Source organism: Pagrus pagrus (genome assembly GCF_965226575.1).
Source record: "Pagrus pagrus genome assembly, chromosome: 8".
NCBI classification, from domain to species: domain Eukaryota; kingdom Metazoa; phylum Chordata; class Actinopteri; order Spariformes; family Sparidae; genus Pagrus; species Pagrus pagrus.
The window spans coordinates 20,079,942-20,098,132 of NC_140192.1; positions in this window are offsets into that span (position 1 = coordinate 20,079,942).

The following is an 18,191-nucleotide window of genomic DNA, read 5'->3' on the forward strand; positions in this document are numbered from 1 at the left end:
GGCCAATAAAGATTAGAAATATGAATAGTCTTTGGTGATTAGATCCCAGCATGATGTCTTTGTAATTTAAGGGGGTAATGAAGTTGTTGTGGTGGTGATGATTGGATAATTGATTTATATAATTGCTGATATTAATCTTAATCACACAAGGCACACACTCAGTTTCTAGATATTACATCTGGGGTATATGGTGCTGACTGACACCCTGAGTCTGGGTGTTGGAATTGGTAACGGGTGAGAAGAAGTCAAAAAAGGAGATCCTTGGTTAATTTACCTGGCGTACATCATGACCCTGATCTTGACATTCCTTCATGATCAACACAGTGTGTTGGAGAATTGGCTGTAATATATTTCCATAAGTCGGAGTGCCACAGGTGAATGAAGCATCTACTTTCAAGTGATGAATGTTCCTTCTCAGTGGCTGCAGGGAGGTGAGTGTCTGCAGGGTTTAAACATTAACTTACATTCACTCAACGGGAACTGTAATCTTCTAATCTTATGAAGCTTAAGTACAGAGTACAGTCTCAGTCTAACTGATTGTGGATATGAGGTATGTTTCTGATGCTTTTTTCAGTGTGTTTTAATATTGTTATTATGAAGTGCTGTGTATCAACTATTGACAGGAAATGAATACATTAATTTAAAAGTAAGTGTACGCCAAACCTCTCTGTGGATGCAATGTTGACACAGACAATTAGCCCAGCATGTACAAGGGTTTCTGAACTGTTTCAAACAACACTACCCTGGCTTTGCTGACCTTGTCATAAGGTTCTTTCCAGAAATGTTGACTTTGATTTCTTTGGAAAGCTGAGTAAAACATATTGTAGATCTAAAAAAAAAGCTGCATCAACAGAGTTTGGTTGTCTTAACCCTCCTCTGTGTGCCTTGACTTGGTCAGCCTGGCAAGAAGGCATGAGAGTGGGGGACACAGCGAGTATATGGATGTGTTTATTAAGGATCCCAAAGCAAGAGCAGAGCAAATCGCTGGCACCACGCTCTGTCCACCTCTCCCTCCCTCTCGCTTCGTCACCCACCCTGTAGCATTCTCCTCACCCCTATGCCTCTCTCCATTCCAGCTGCAGACGAGGAAAACCCCACAGCAGCTGGCCAGCGAGCCCGTCAGCCAGTCGGCCAGCCAGTCTGCCCTGCAGAGGGCCCTGCCAATCATCATCTGCTTCTTCTCATGCTGCTCTGCACGAGTCTTTCCATTGCACAAATGCCATGATGTACCTTGGGGGGTTAGACCAATAGACATGTTTAAAGGGCCATACCATTAGTTCTCACAGAAATATTATGTGAAGACTCTGTGTGACTGATAAATACACATCTGGTGGGCATATTAAGTACATTTCATACAGCCCCAAATCACAAATGTGTAATATGACTTTTATTAAGTGCTGTTTTCCAATGAAATATCATTTGATAGGTGAGGTTTACAGTGCCATGTTCATGTCTGTATTTGTTTTAGTCGGCCACATCTAAAGAAGCCATGAGCCATTTCAGTTCAATAATTCTTCAGACTCAACCTGCAGCAGTTGTGTGTTTGCACCTGTGTACACACCTACTGTGCACCGCACATCTGTTTGTCTCCACTTCTGTGTGTACTTGTGTTTTCTTAACCTTTTCTTCATCAAAGGTAGGTTTGTATAGTACACATGCTTCTGTTTGACAATGCCCTGTTCCATAATCTTAAATACACTGAGTGGCACGTAATAATATTGTTAAGGGTCTAGAGGCTATCACGGATTGCCTGCCTGGCTTTTTCCAAACACTTTGTCACTAGATCGTGCGTCTGCTGCTGTAACTACTGTGTCAACAAGGCAACGTGTGATATCGTCTTGATTTTGCCAAGAGGCTGCAACTTCTACATTTTGGCACTTCCACTTTGATGCAGCGAGTCTGAGCTGAAATACTGGTCTTCCAATAACTTGAGTCATGCATCACCATAATTATAGGTTGATAGTGGCAGGGCAGAGATGAATTAATTCAAGAAACGGAGGGTGAAACTGAACACAAATGTTGTATTTGGACTGTATTGTGTAGACACTAATTTAATGTTGCGTAAGACTGCAAAAGACTGTTGACTCACTCGCCTCATATCCAGTGTCTGAATTAAAGACACTCAAAAACTTTAAAAGAGACCACAAACTATGAAAACTATTATCAGAAAACCCACTTCTTAACAATGATCAAGAAACTTTGTCCTGTGTTGGCCTAAAAGTCCCTTTTCACGGGAGATATTTGTACTGGTCGTACTGTACTTTTTCTGGTTGGAAAAACAATTTTTCCGATAATTCCTACAGCTCATGAATAGACTGTAAATGTCTGCTGTAAAAAAGGCCTGTGGTGGACTACCTGGGGTGAGTAAAATCAAAGAAACAAATGAAAAGTTAGCTGGCCATCCAGGACGCTAACAGATTCCTGTGATAACCTGAATAACTTGCGAAGCAATTTGTTAATCACCAAATGGCTGAATTAAGTGTGTTGGCAGAGTATTGTTCTGGTGGGAAAATGCCTAATCACTTTATTTGAATTTATCTTTTAGCCTGAAAACAATCAGGGAGAATATTAACTCTAAAGATTACAAGAATCAGCTCTAAACACTCGATAAGTGTAATTTATGTGCCTCATCTTCCTCCGGTTGTTAAAACCCTCACAGTCTCAGTGGTACCTGCAGCCCTGTGAGAGTTACCAGGGAGACATACAACACATTCCACTGATATCACAAATCGGCTTTTTGTTTTATATTTTTTTTAATCTAGAATTTTGTAAGATTGTCCCGTATGTGCAGAAATAATTAGTGTTTCAAAGACAAGCATGTCTGATGACTGCTGCTATGATGATAAATCTGTTCCCCCTGTTACACAGAGACTGAATAACACGAACAGACAATTCAAAATAAATAACTGACATGAGGCAGCAATAAAATCAGCCGTGAAAGCTCTAAGTAGAAATTGTAAGTGATTTGTGAAAGTCTATTACATTACAGTAAATTAATCAGATAGCTGCGTATTTTTCTCTAATGAGCCAAGACACACATTCAGGTACAGTAAAAGAAGAAGAGAATAGTCTTTTGGCAAATAAACTGAGAGTGAGCCAAATTGAAAGAAGGTTTTTTTTGTTTGTATTTTTATGTTTTATTCATCACCCTTATCATACACATATCCAGGTTTTTTTTTTAATTTATAAGAATTACATATAACACATTATTAACTGTAGAGCTGTTGTTGGTGCTGTTTTCTCAACACCACAAGTAGTTTACAGTTCTGAAATGATGCAATCATGAATATTACAGTAATGGTGTTTCCAAAGGAGCCCTGTCACTCTGTTTACTGTCACATCTGATAGGCTGACCGATCACTAAACAGAGAAATTTGTCTTCTGGTAATAACTTCTACAATAGATACTCCAATGGCTGCTGACTCAGAGCTCCTGAGGAGGCCTCTACTCTCTTTGCTCCTCATTTCCTCGGAGACACATATACACGACTGGAACATTGTCAGTGGGAAACCTCAGTTTACTTCAAGCTAACAGGTAGGCCACAGGACACAGTACATAGCTAAAACAATTCCTGTAGTGACAGTATTGTCCAAAGTCTCATACCTTGTGTATATTTGCATGGATTAGACACCGTGTGTGTTTTAGTTCGACAGTTTGGAGCTTGACACGGTTGTTGGCTCAGCATTAAAAAGGCGTCTATTGTTGTCACACAGTGTGACAGTTCCAATGTAAAAGCTGCGGGGCAGTAGACAGCAGAGGGTTCGTGACACGCTAAATAGACAAACCAGATAAGTAGTTGTCCAAATGTTGGTTATGCATATTTCAGTCGACAACAAGGAGGAGAGAGGAGTCACACCAAATACAAAGACACACTTACAGATATAATAACAAAGGAGACTTCTACATTTGGAGAAAATAACAGTATGACCACAAAACATGTAAAACAAGCATTTTACAGCTGCATTCATTATGACCTGGAGTATATTGTCTGTGTGGAGGACGTCTGAAACCATAAGCAGAATTGTTTATGAAACATAAGCTGTAAGATGCCCTCAGGGAGGTTTCCATTGATTGAGGTATGTCACATATAATTTAACACCAGCGAACAGTCACAGTGCTCCGTGAATCTGCATGTTCTGTGACAGATGTGTGAGGTAGCACTCATGGAGATGAATGACAACACGTGTAACCTCACTCACAGCAACAGAATGGTAACTGATCCTCTGTGCTAACCACTGGAGGCTGATGACTGGCAAAAGTTGAGGCCAATAGGGGAAAAACCAATCCTTATTTATACAGTTAGTCCGTTCAAAGTTTGACCAGACTCCGCGCCGTCCCCTCAGGAAAAACTAAAGTGGCTATTCATTGCAGTACATGATGCAGCAGATCCTGTACTTACCTTGTTTTTGTTTAAGCCATTTGTCTTTTAATGCCAAATTATTATTAATAATAATTATTAGGATTATTATCATCAGATACCAGACAGCTCGGAACTCGAAAATGTTCAACTTCGTTTTTTTCCTACTCTATTTTCTTTATATATGCAAGGAGGATGCACTGCTGATGGGTTCGCTTTTGTGTACACTTGCCAAAGAGAGAATTTGTTACGTTTTAATATATTTAAAGATTCACTCAACATTGATCATTGATTGAACTGATATGAACTCATTTGAACTTAGACCTAACATATAGTAAACACTGCAAAGAATGCATTAAAAAGAATTTGACTAGAGAAATATTTAATTCTGTGTGACAAGTCAGATTACATGATGTCTCTTTTGTCACGACTGACAAAAAGCTCAACAACATTTGAAGATGGAAATTAAATTTCAAGACCTTAACACAGTCGTCAATCTTTCCATCTGTCTCCTAAGCCTGAGGTGTGCTGTGGCATGCATGGTGTGAGAAATCAGGCGCTGGCGATCTGCCAAGCCAGTCGTCAAACAAAGAATTGATGCACTGCCCTCTGGGCTTTTCCTGCCCGTCTTTACACTGACTAGTATGAAAGCTTCGCAGCCAGGAAAGATTACTCCTTTAAAACCTTCCTCTGCGTCTGCCAACTGCTACAAAAACACCAGGCTAGAAGTTCGGAGTGATGGGGGAGGATGAGGGTGTTCTTGATAACACAATGCTCCGTAAGAAATTCGGTGTTAAGTGTCATTCTCCGCAGGAACACTCTGCCTCGAAATGACAATTTAGATGGGGAATGTTATTTTATAGGGGTGACAAATTGCAGGTATCTCTTGTGGCTTTGGGTGAGAGTCTCGGGCGGCGTGCCAGCCTCCTGAGCGAGAGCCAGAGGTTTGACTGACTGCTGCACCTGACCGTGCACAATCCCAGAGATCAGCCGCCGTCACCAACAGATGCAGCAGTTGACCAATGAGGAGGAGTGCCTGCTCAGAGTGCCCCACCCACTTGGCATTTTCCTCCAATGATGATGACTCTCCAGAAAGTACGGCCAACCATCCATTTTTCTTCCTTCCTATAAGCCTCTTTAATGAGATGATGAATGATGTGGTATCTCCCAGCAGGATGGCCACACACACAAACTTACTACCTGGGATTTATACTGTAGTCTCAGGCAGTTATGTAGGTCATTTTTCTCTGATACTGTGCTGCTGCTTATATTCAGTTTGTCTTACCGTCTGTATCCGTGTGTCTCAAGTGACGTTTAAAGCCACAGAGAGTTCCCTTTGTGGATTATATTTGTTTCAGACGTATCTTGGAGACTGTGCAGCTGATAAAACTTGAATTTGATCACTGAGACAAATTTATGACATTTGGAAAAAATGTGAAAAAAAGTATCCTATTTTGGATCTTACTCTAATCTCAAGAGTCCATACATGAGACGGAACGGAGTTTTTGGAACTTAAGAAGCAGCAGAAAACAGAAGAAAGTTAGATCACTTGTACCCAAAAGAAACTGTCTGGACAAATTTGAGATCTTACTTTGGATTTTCTTTGCCTCTGGCATTAGCTTACTTATTTAGAAGGCAAATTTTGGACACAGTTTGAGCTGTAGACTTTCGTACTTTTTCCATCCATTAAGCTACATTTTAGTTGGCAGTAACACTTCAGACATACTGGAAGAGTTCCACTGATCTCCTCCTGATTCCTTGTCAAAAACGTTTATAGGGGCACTAAACAGATTTTACGTGTCAGAGTCAATTGTGAGTGACAGGGCGTACTACACAGCCTGTGAAAATAGTTGTATAATGTGTTCTGTGGCTCTGGAGGAGCTCTGTCAAGTCAAGTACATCACTTGAGTAATGTGTGGGCTTTCTAAGGCTTTCTATCTCGCCACACTGGTGGTTCACCACTTTGGTCCCGACTGAAATATCTCAACAACTTTTGGATGGATTGTCTTGACATTTAGTACACAGATTCATGCAGGATGCATTTTATCTCTGGTGATCCCTTAATGTTTTTATGGAAGCTGCGAACGTAGGCGCAGTTTTTATTTTTCATGCTGTTATCTCAACATCATGAGTGAATTTTGACATTTTTGAGATAACAAAGCTCGTTTTTATGACACCCGACTAATTTGTCTCATTATCTTGAGAATTTCTCAAGAGGACAAAAACATGCATCATGAGTAACGACTCATAAGATTCATGAGTGCACACACTGCTCTGTGGGATGGTTTGGGAGTTTCAAAGCAAGGGGTATTGACATTATGGCTAAATATTGTAAGGGGTAAGTGCAACTGTTTTATCACATGGTGCGTGTTTTCATATGGACTGTAGAGTAAAACACTTGTGAGGAGTAAAAGTGTTTATAATGCAATGAATGTAAAGTGTGGTGGATTAACAATAATAATAATAATATTAATTGTTAAAGTAAAATAAAATTATGACCTGAAAATGAGCATGATATGTCTCCTTTAATCATCCATTCTGTACTGTGTAGAGACGCAGACTCAGACTCAGACAACTTTATTAATCCTTTTGGGAGGTTCCCTCAGGGAAATTGAAGCGCCATGTCACTCACAGCACTGTTTCACAAACAGTAGAAAGTATACATATAAATAAAAAGGTATACATATAAATAGTTAAATATAAAAGAAAAAAACACTGGAAGAACAAAGACACCATGTTATAACAAGAAAACTTTTTGTTTTCTATGATATGACTGATGATATCTTTTTATCTTAAGATAACAGGATAAATTGACCTGTTATTACTGAAAAACAAGCTTTGTTATCCTGTGATGACACAATAGTTAACCTATGACCTTGAGATAACGGCAATTGAAATTTTTTTGGATCTGGCCTCGCCTTCTGCCATCATCAAGTCAGATTTAAATAGTCCAACACTGTCTCAGCTGTACTTTATGTTTATGTTTAGTTCTAATTAGTACAACCTTAGCATGCTAATACGTTTAACTAAGAAAGGAAACATTTTACGAAATGATATCTGCTTGATATCATCAATGTCAGCATTGTCATTGTAGGCATGCTGATGTTAACATTAAGCACACAGCAGTGCTGCACCTAAATACAGCCTCAGAGCTGCTAGCTAGCTGTCTATCTCAAGAGTAAACATTGACTAAATACATTTCTGCAAAACCACAGATAACAGTTTTATGTTTCTTACAAAAACACTTGGAAGAGATCAGGTTTTGGCTTAAAACCCCTGTTTTGGTCGCCACAAACAGCTGGAAATGTCCCGAGGTCTACTCGAAATTAGTGCATGTCTACCTGTGTTTGGTGTTGACTTGGTTGTGGCTCCCTGATCCGGCTGGTTGAGACTCGCTGCTGTAAACACACTATGATTTCAGCTTTACTTCTTCGCCACCACAAACACACGCACTTAGTCTTGCTTTAAGACATGCACGCACTCTGCGGCATCTTGTACATGAGCGATGTCTTGAGCCCAGCTGTGTGTGATGCATAAACCAGAGATGTTCAGTCTGGCTTGCATGCTAATTGCCTGTGGGGCTCCTCTCCATGTAACGCTCCTGACGAGACCACCCATGGCGAGCAGAGGGTGCATTCGTCTTCATTTCAATAAAGCGTGTCATTATCTCCTCGCCTGTGATGTGCCACTCAGTGCACCACTAAAACATAAACGCTGCAATAACATCCAGGACGTCTCTGAGGGAATGTGATTCATGATGCTGACTGTGTTGGATGCCCTCTCAGGTGTTTTTGAAATGTGTGATAGCGCATTATTGAGAGTTGTTTTTTTGTCGCTACGTTTGAGATGCATTAGGACTAGAGCTCTTCCCTGCTTGGTCTGGCCGTGCTGGTTTTTCAGGCACACGGAGGGTTTGGGGGTAACGCATGATTGGAAGTAGGTGGTGCTTGATGCTCGAAAAGCTGCTGCTGGGAGTGAGCAGACTTCCCTCCTCCTCTCACCAAATCCTCTTTGGCCACGGGCTCTCCTCTGTGCCAAGGCCCACTGAGAAGGGCCTGAGCTAAACCAACAACTGGGCTGCTTGATGAAAGGGGCGAGCAGCAGGGGGGCACGACATGAACCCAGGGTCATCCCACAATCCTGATGACTCTATTCCCGGTTCTCCTTTCACTGGCACATAGTATACACCACCAGAGCATAAACTTCACCACGGGGTGCTGATGTTCTTTTAACATGGCTGAGCTAAACTGAGCAAAACTGTCGTGACCTGCTGCTCCTCTGGCTTGGCACGCACACACACACTACACACTACACAGTACAGTATGCAGTGTAGCTGGCTGATGAAATAATGTGATCTGACACAGAATAAGTGCTGGTGAGAACCGTGGAAAATACAGCAAATCAAATCACACAAAAAAAAGGCTTTTTCTTGTGTGTGTCTGTGTCTGTGTACCCTGGTGAACCCTGGGCTGAAAGCTGCTTCAGAAATTGAAGATGAGCCCTCCAACCCTTTATGTGGAAATCTCGTTTGTCTCGTTTTTCATTTGTGACGTGTGTCAAAAGGCAAGACGGATGTGAGCTACCGCCAGCCCAACTGACCCAGAACTTGACTGTCAACTGTGAAAATCTGGGTGGGGTTGGACGTTCTGAGGCTTTTTGTCTTGCAGATACAGTATGACATGAATGTGTTTGTCTTCAATGCACACAGTGTGTGTGTGTGTGTGTGTGTGTTGGGAAATGGGGGGGTTCTCAGTTGAGACAAAGACACAACAAGGCCCGTCAAACTGAGATAAAATTCACCACTCATCGTCATCGTGTTGCAATTTTTGAACCAGTGGGAGTGGAAAGAAGGCATACGAAAATGTAAAGTGACCACCCAAGGTTGAGAGTATAGCTGCAGGGAACAACACTGCTTGTGAGCGAGAGCGATCTTGGCTCCTGACATGTCCCTGCAGCAGGCGGGGAGACTTCCTGAAGATAAGACAAAGTATTCCTGCAATCCGCCATAAAAGAAATAAATCATGTAAAAACAGTCTTTAGCTCCGCGTTCGTCTTCAAGGCTCACATTTTGCTTATGCGATTCCAATGAAAGCAGCAGAAACAAACACAGCCTTGTACCGGGACATGATATTTGTTTTCCTTCAAGCTCACCACATTTTGCAGCGCTCCAGAGGATGTGAGGCGTGACAGAATATACATATGATTTTATTTCTCTGATCACAGGATCTTTTTTTTCCTCCCCCCTGTTTTTTTTGCATATGGAGCTCATCAAAGACGAACGACTTGTTAATGCTAGGACTGCTCAGCTGGAAAGTTGTTTTCAAGCGCTAGGCCATTGAAGAAACACAATGTAATAAAACACCAGGCAGTGGAGCTTCTTTGAGCTTCAGAGCTTTCCCCCTTCACAAAGAAGTCAATCTTTAAAAAGCTTTTGCTCGCGGAGCGGAGCACAGTAAAGCTTCTTAGAGCAGGTCTGCATCACTGTTGCTCAGATAAGGATCAGGAGGCATGATTGTACTGTGAGCTCTTTAGCATGTAGACAACCTGAGCACACAGACTCAAGTGTCTCAGTTTGCTCCCAGACATGTTTTAACACTGGAAACTCTCTGCGGCTGCATCATGGTGGTCTACATTTAGCCTTTGGAGGCCACTGTGCTTGTGTGCAAAGGCCAACAGAGACGCATTGTCCTTGGCCAGAGGTGTTCATGTCCTGTTCCCTAAGCAGCTGCCTCATTGAAACCCTTCTAGTGGATCTGCAAGGCATGAAACATTAAAAGGGGAAAGTGTGTTGGCATGAGAATATGGTTATTAGAGGGGTGCTGTTGTTGTGGGAAAGTGCAGTGGGGAGTCAAGCGCTAAGCTTGTGTGCAGCTGCACCTCTGACCTGCACTGCCTGGTGTGTGTCTCAGTGGAAGTTCTAGTTAGTGTAGTTTAGGATGTTGTGGGTAGCTGACAAGAGGATTAGAGCGTAGATACAAAACTCACACCCACACTCACCAAGCTTTGCATCCTGCATGTATGTATGTAGTTTATGTTGAGACACAAACCTCGTGCACAGACACACACTTAACAGAGTAATTACAGTTGTGAGTACTTGTTGATTCATGTGAAAGGTGTGTTATGGATTCACACAGAGCTCTTCAGCATTAGCGTCGAGTAGTGGAATTACTGATTCACTGATCATGTTACACTGCAGTAAGTAGACGGAGACACACTCAGTGGGGAGGGAGCTCGCGCTCAAACAGCAGGAGACAAACATGGCAGACTGCATGTGTTTTCTGCATTAAGTCCAACATCCACAGTTTTATTCCTCACCTGAAATCATTGTTTCAGTGTTTTATATAGGTTTCCTGTGCATGTAAAAGATCATAAAACTTAAAAAGGTCAGAGTCCTCACCAACAGAAGGTCCTCTCTTCCACAGAAAACACCGCTCCTGAAACGCCTCATCAGCAGTCTCACCTTTTAAGTCCGTGACTATGGTTGCATAATTGATGTCTTGTTTGGCTCATAAGAATTGATTTAGCACAGCTGCTCTGTTGTGGTTCGCAATGCCGGCTCAGGCGTGTATGAGCTGACCTATCAGAAGAGACAAGGGGGGCCTTAAAGAGACAGGAGCTAAAACAGAGCGTTTCAGACAGAGGGAGTCACCAGTATGAGAAAACTGATGTGTTTTTTGAGCACTAAAGCATGTAAACATTGACATTTGTGGCTCTTAGTGAAATGTTGACACAATTATTGGATAGTGCCACCATATTTGGTACAGATGTTCCTGTCCGCCTCAGGATGAATTGTGTTATCGTTGGTGACCGTGACTTTTCACACCATCATTGTGTTTAAATTTTAACTGAGCTTTGGTTCTTTATCCAAATACCTACAAAACGAATGACCTGTCTCGAGCACAAGCAGTGTGCTTTGTGTTTAGATCTAATAAGCAAATATAAGCATGCTAACATGCGATAGATAGATAGACGATGATGATAAACATGTTCCCTTAAATATGTGCAGTCAGAAACTTGTTTCTTAAAAATGGCAACCAGATGAGTAGCAAACCTGAAATGCCAACCACTGTGAGTTGCCATGTTTGGGTCCAAGACATGACTTCTAAATTTAATACACTGTTCAGTGTAAAATGTAAAAACAATTACAAGAGCAGTACAAACCAGAGCTTGGATTCCTACCCTGCATACTCACCCTCCTGCACAGCCAAGTACATGTTGTGAATGGCCACAAGCGCTCAAATACTTACACCCACTCACACACACAAAAGAAACACACGGATACACACGTACACACGAATGCACAGTGTTCTGCATTGCTGCTACTTTATCTGCTAACACACAGGGAATAGATGTTTATTGCACTAATGTGTCCGATTCGGGTCGCTCCAGCGTGATCGGCAGGACAAGCGGAGAGCAGAAATGTATGTGGAGGAATGTTTGGTTTATGAGCTTTGAAATGTTTCTCAAGGAAACTGACGATTCGATGTGTGTTTTGCCAGTTTAAACACATTACTGTAGCTCTGCTGCATGCTGGAGTTCCCTTGAGGTCCCCTGGAGGTTTATTCAAATATATTATTTGTACAGGAAGACACTGACATCATTATGATACAATCTCACTCAGGGGAAATTGCATTCACTCGTCACTCTAATGCAGCAGCTCTGATCCTCTGACACTGGTAGCACTTCTTCGGCTTTCCTGGACAGTGAAGACTGGATAGTTTTGCCTGAGGGCAGCCAAATGGTTTCCTTGTTTTGTTTCTGTCTCTCTCTTTCTCTCCCTGCCTCTCTGTCTCATAATGTTCATTTGAATATTTGGCAGCTGACTCATGACACCCGCACTTATTCATGCTCATTCACAACATCTTGATAGTGTGTATATATCACCTGCTTGGATGAGTGACAGCTCCTACCAGCAAGGGTGTAATTAATCAGAACAAAGCTGTGCTATGCCTCTTGCAGCTGTGATAGACTGGGGAAGTTGCTCAAGCCGACTGGGTTTGTCAGGCCAGAGTTATGACTGTCATCGGGAATGCACGAAAAGAGCCAGTGACAATGCGTTGTACCTGCGTGATTGATCGCACGGCAGCTAATGGCTATTTGTCGTCTGATCTGGAATGTGTCGGCCTGAAGCACAATGGTTATTTACGCGCAGGATTCATCTTGTGTCGAGACTTCTCCAACACGTCAAGTGAGGAAAAAGCTGTCCATTTCTCTGTCACGCTGCTGCTGCTTTTCCATTACGTGGCTATTAATGAATCTCCGTAGTGAGTGAGAGTTATGCAATCGCTCAGCGAGCTTGGCAGTGTGCTCCAGACTCATTTGTCAAGCTTCTTATGATTGTACAGAGATTATGTTGCAATGTACAACAATAACAAATTAAGATATAAACACACAAGTCATGTATTCTGCTGAGAAAATATCACCTTCCCTCCCTGTGATCACTTTCTTCCCCTCTTCTTCGTCACCTATCTAGGGTCCAAAAATAACTTCTCCTCTCACACTGTTTAACATTGTGTTTCCCGTAAAACTTTATTTAGGTTTCCTGTGATTTATGACTCTGTTTTTATGATATACTGTTGATGGTGTTGGGTGCCGAGGAACTCAGAGGGTTGGGTGGGATGGGTTCCAGCGAAGCGCTTGGTGGTTCTCTGCCAAAGTTAACAAGGAGCTGAGCTATCACACCATCTGCTGTCTGTGATCTGTGACTCACGGCTTTTGGCGGGCAGCCAGCACCCTACCTGCATGCCTGTTTACCTGCTTGACTGATAAATGTCAAACGCTCAACAATTCCTCTTGTCACATGAGTAAATACACTCAAAGAGAAGCAGCTGACGTTTTGTGTATGTCTGATAAAACATTTATCTCCGCAGCAGAATGAACTAACAGCGAGTTCAAAGACACAGCGTGGGTCCAGCTGACGTCTCCTTGAGCCTTTCACCAAGGCCCTTTGGTGCTTTCCTTACTTTCTACTGCAATTTGATTGCATTGCAGTGCTCCCTGTTTTGGCTTAGCATGCCGCTTGGTAAATGCAGGAAACATCTTAAGAGCGGAGGCATCAGCGCCAAGCATAACTATGTTCGATTTGTTGCACGCCTTTCTGAGGTGTTTTTGAAGTGGCGGCGTCTGCAGTCTTGCCTGACCCGTGTCTTAAACTTGTTCTGCATGACTCGGATTGTCACATTCATGCCATGACCACTCGCCAGGAATCAAAATTTTCTGTTCAAGTTCTTTCAGTTAAAACACTTGTCGGTAATAATGTGCTTTGTAATACCAATCACAAAGAAGAAAGCCATAGCCAGTAACAATTAAAAGGATTTGATTGTTGTTGTCCATCAAGCAGCATGGTTTCATATTCTTGACGATGTCTGAGGTTCATACAAAGGATGGATTGAATCATGTTTCTCCCAGCTGGCTTCCTCTCTCCCCCCCCCCTCTCCTTCCACTAAATTTAACAGCCCTCCAATAACCTGGAAAATTCACGATGGGCTAATAAACACAAACGCTCAAACAAGAGCATGAATTGGCTTCAGATGTAGTTAAACATGTCTGGTCAGGTTGAGCAGCAAGTCATAAAAACCTGAGCCAAATTCACTGACAGTGTAACACAGAAGGGCAACACAACACAATTTGCGAGTTGATTCTAGATATGATTGTGATCAAAACACTGAAACTACGAGTAGTGTTTGACCATCGGAGACGAGTTGCTGATAAATCCTGGTTGGACACCTTTCTACTGTTGGACGAGCATAATGAATGATAAAATTAAGTGTTTTTTCTAATGATAAGAGCACATTTAATCTCTCCTGCAAGGGTACATTACTTCTATGGAGAGTATTTTTGAATCCTTATCTGCTGAAAAGCGTCTTGAAATCTCAGTGGGCGCAGAGAGAAAAATAAGTCGTCCTGACCGTGAAGAGATGATCAAAAACAGAGAGTGTGTGATAGAAAGTGAGTTGCTTGTCAGGCTGATTTACAGATTGTATATGTCCGTTTGTTAGCTTTAGGTTGTCTGCTGTATGCTAGCTGACACACTGTTTGTAACATGGCTTCTAGTATATTTATTTTTTGATACTTTCCCGATACAATCACTGACGTGGTGCAGTCCAGTGTTAAAACTGCCGACTTTGCAGGATTGACTTACATTGGTCGGTCCTGGCTGTTAGCAGTTACTTTTGGGTGTCCAGGAAATCAGTGGGACAACAGACATCATGCTGAGCCTTTGTGATGTGATAGCTCAGTGAAACACCTGTGATAGAGGGGCCTATGTTAAACTTTGTTGTGTAGAACACATTCTCACTACCAATTTGTCAAATACAGCAGCTTGATCAGCTTCAAACTATGACGCTCTACCTACCCCTCTACCGTCAGTTTTGCATGTGAAGGGCTCCATGGTCAAGTTAACAATACATTATTTGCTAAGTCCGTTTAGACTTTCAAAATAAAGCCTGTTGACAAACACTTCACATTGTCGCGGTAAGGCGAAGAACCCCTACTTGGTTAGATTATGGTAAAGGTCATACTTTGGGTTAAAATAAATACATTTAGTTCTGTAACGCAAGTCAATGACCTCCCTCACTGTCATCTCTAGCATCAGTTACGTCATGTACTTAGATGAACTTACTTGTGTTATGCAAATTAAAAACAATTCACTGTTGACTCTTTGTCACGAACAAGATGCGAACCTTGGTCTCCGGAGGGAAAGGGAAAAACACTGCAACCAGATTTGTTTGAATGGCACTGCGGCAAAAACACTTGAAGAGTTCATTTGCAAAAACAAATAAAAGCCAGTCTTAAAATGAATTACCCTTCACGTGTTCTTCCAGTAAATAAGTTAAATGTGGCTAAACTTCTGCCACAGCACATCATCTGGCAACACACTGTGAAAGTCAACCACACAGTGAAAAACACAGTCCTGGGAGATAAGCCTACTTTGTCCACTGTGAGAACTTCCCAGAGCTGTAGACTTCTTCACTGTTGTGGCCTATGCAAACCTTCAGCCTAATGGAAGTATTACTTGGGACTGGCTGGATTGTATTTCATCATCTCACTGGTACCTGAATCAACATGCCCGACCCAAAGCAGCCCCTTCCTTTTTTTAAAAGAAGGGCTGTTTAAGGTCTGAACGCCCACTAACGGGCACGCTATCGTCTCCTTCACCAGCACAACAGTTCAGGCACAACAGCTACTTCAACAAACCCATTTAAAGTGCTAATTTACTTTTGTTTGAGTCTCTGTTATTCCTGTTTTAAGGCCAGACTTCTTTTCCCCATCAAGAAAGAGGTCGAAGGCCAATGTGAAGGCCAAGGTCTGGATGATAGCACATGTGCTGCTGCCATGTCTGCTTTGTTCTGCCTTTCTCTACCTCCAATCCTTCACACCATTGGCTGTCAATGGATAGGTCAGTGGATGACCCCGCTGTTAAGCCACAAGCTTTATAAATGGACACGCTAGCTGAAGAGACTCGGTCCGGATGGAAATGCACGCTTCGGAGATAAACTCCACTGAAACTCAGAGAATGATCAAGGGTGGCGGTGGAGATAATTAATGATTTCTTTTTTTCCTCGCTGGAAAAAAGCCCCCGCCCCCTGTCGCTACAGCTGACCAACATTAGTAATAAATTCCTCATGGTTTGACAACATGTTGGGTGGACTTTTCTGGCCCGGCTGAGGCTCAGCACTGTATAGCCCCTCATTGTCCCATAGGTTTTACATTACAGTTGGGATTGAGTAAGTCCCAGAGAGATCAGGATCCCACGTCAACTCCCTCTCCCTCTTTTTCTCCCGCTCTCTCTTGCACTCACAAACACACACGCACACACGCACACTGGCACACATGCATGTACTTTCCCCCTTTTCAGGCTTTGCTCCCACATACTGCTCTAGGTCAGAAAAGCTGATTTACAAATCCTGCCTGTTAAGAGAAGAAATACAAGCTGCTATTGAATTAGCACTGCAGTTGTGTTTGTATCATGATGACATGTCAGCGCATGTTTTCCTCTGCTGACTGAAACTGTTGGCCTCAGTGCAACCCAGCTGCCAAGGAGCTGAGCACGGATCTGCAAATATTTGTCATAGTGACAAATGCCACAAAACATAAAGTTAATGTATCACTCATTTTCTTTTTTACTGAATTTTTAAAAGATCTTTCCAAAGGTGATGGGATGCGTATTTATTGCTTTGCTGTATGTCCTAATTCTGCTAAGACTCCAGGTCCAGAGCAAAAGGAATCACTAGAGAATGAGGGAAATTCACTCTTAGATTGTCTCTCTCTCCTTATGGCAGAGGTTTTAGGACTTGGCACCTGCCATCTACAGAGAGGATTGGGGAGGGTTAAAGGGTTATGTATTTTTCCTTTTTGCTGAAGGAAGATAGTCTGGCTCTTTGAGGAGGGTCTATTATTGACCAAAAACCAAGTTGTGAACAAACTGACACATAGTCACCTATTAAGTTGATATGGATGATGGCTGATTTACACATCCAGCAGTCACAGAGCAACACTATCACTGGTTTGGAGTCGTGTTCCTGGCCAACTGATAAATGTAAGTCCAGTTCATTGTCTTTTAACTCTGTTTTGGTCTCTATTAACTCCTGAGGGAAACATCTGTCTCTTCAGCTGCTATAAATGCTCCACTAAGTTCACCTGCTAGTTGCTAAATGTGTGTTTGCTGTTTGCAGGTGTACAGTGGGTTTTTAGATCTTTTTAAATCTGCTGTGAGCGTGATTTTCTTATTCAAATGAGTGTTAAAAGCGAGCAGCAGCCTTGCTGTTCACGGCAGGTGCACGCTTCTTCAGGCCCGTTGACAAGCGATGTGCACAACCGCACCTCCGATCACAAGCAAAGCTGATCTTTATAATAAACTAGTGAATTGTGAAGTTGAAAGGACCATCACCTTGTGTGAACTGTGAGGAGGGACTTCTCACAGCAGGAAAAGACACAGAATTGAGTTGAAGACAAGTGTTTGAAAATTGGAAAGCAATGGGAACTTTAATGTACAGAAAATAACCTGTAACACCAGACACAAAAGTGAACTGCCTTTGGAAACAATGAAAACTAGTCCACATTAATTCAAAATTACCCCTAAGGGGAGAATATATATATAGACACATATTTGGATTACTCTGACACCAACTTTATTACCAACTTTAAGTATTTGATCTTGAGGTTCTAATCATTTGTTTGAAGTAGCCTTGTTCTTTAAGCGTCAGTCACTTGGGGCAATTCATTAGCTGCCTCTCGAAGCACATCTGTCCCATCTGGATCTGAATGGTTTCTGGATGTGAGGCAACAATGGGACTATGACTCTTTGCTGCATCAACACTTCAGTGACAGCTTGTATTCTGCATTGTTATGCACTTACAAATGGACGAACTAAGCCTCAATAAAAACAAAGATGCCATCAAATGGAATTGTTCGCATCATCCTTTGTGTGGAAAACATAAGAAATGGATTACTGCCTTACTACATTTCACTCACTGTCAGTCTCCAAAGCCTTGCCATTGGCACAAACAAGCTTGAGAGCACAATGATCACATTTACACCTATACGCCATCTATCAGCACCTGCTTAGGAAGGGGCGGGAAGCGACGCATCCTGTACAGAGCATTACACACTGCCTTGGCTACGTGCCACGCCATGCTAGCACAGACTTCATACCCTGCTGCTACACTTCTTGCTTTTAGGTTATAAAAACTACACAGAGATAAACAAAAGGGCCACCTCCCAAACCTAGTTTCACTCTTCAGGATATCCTTGAGAATCCGCATTGTAAATGTCACAGTTGTTGGTTTAAGCCAGGATCGTTTCACCAGTTATGTGTCGAAGTGATGACAGCTGT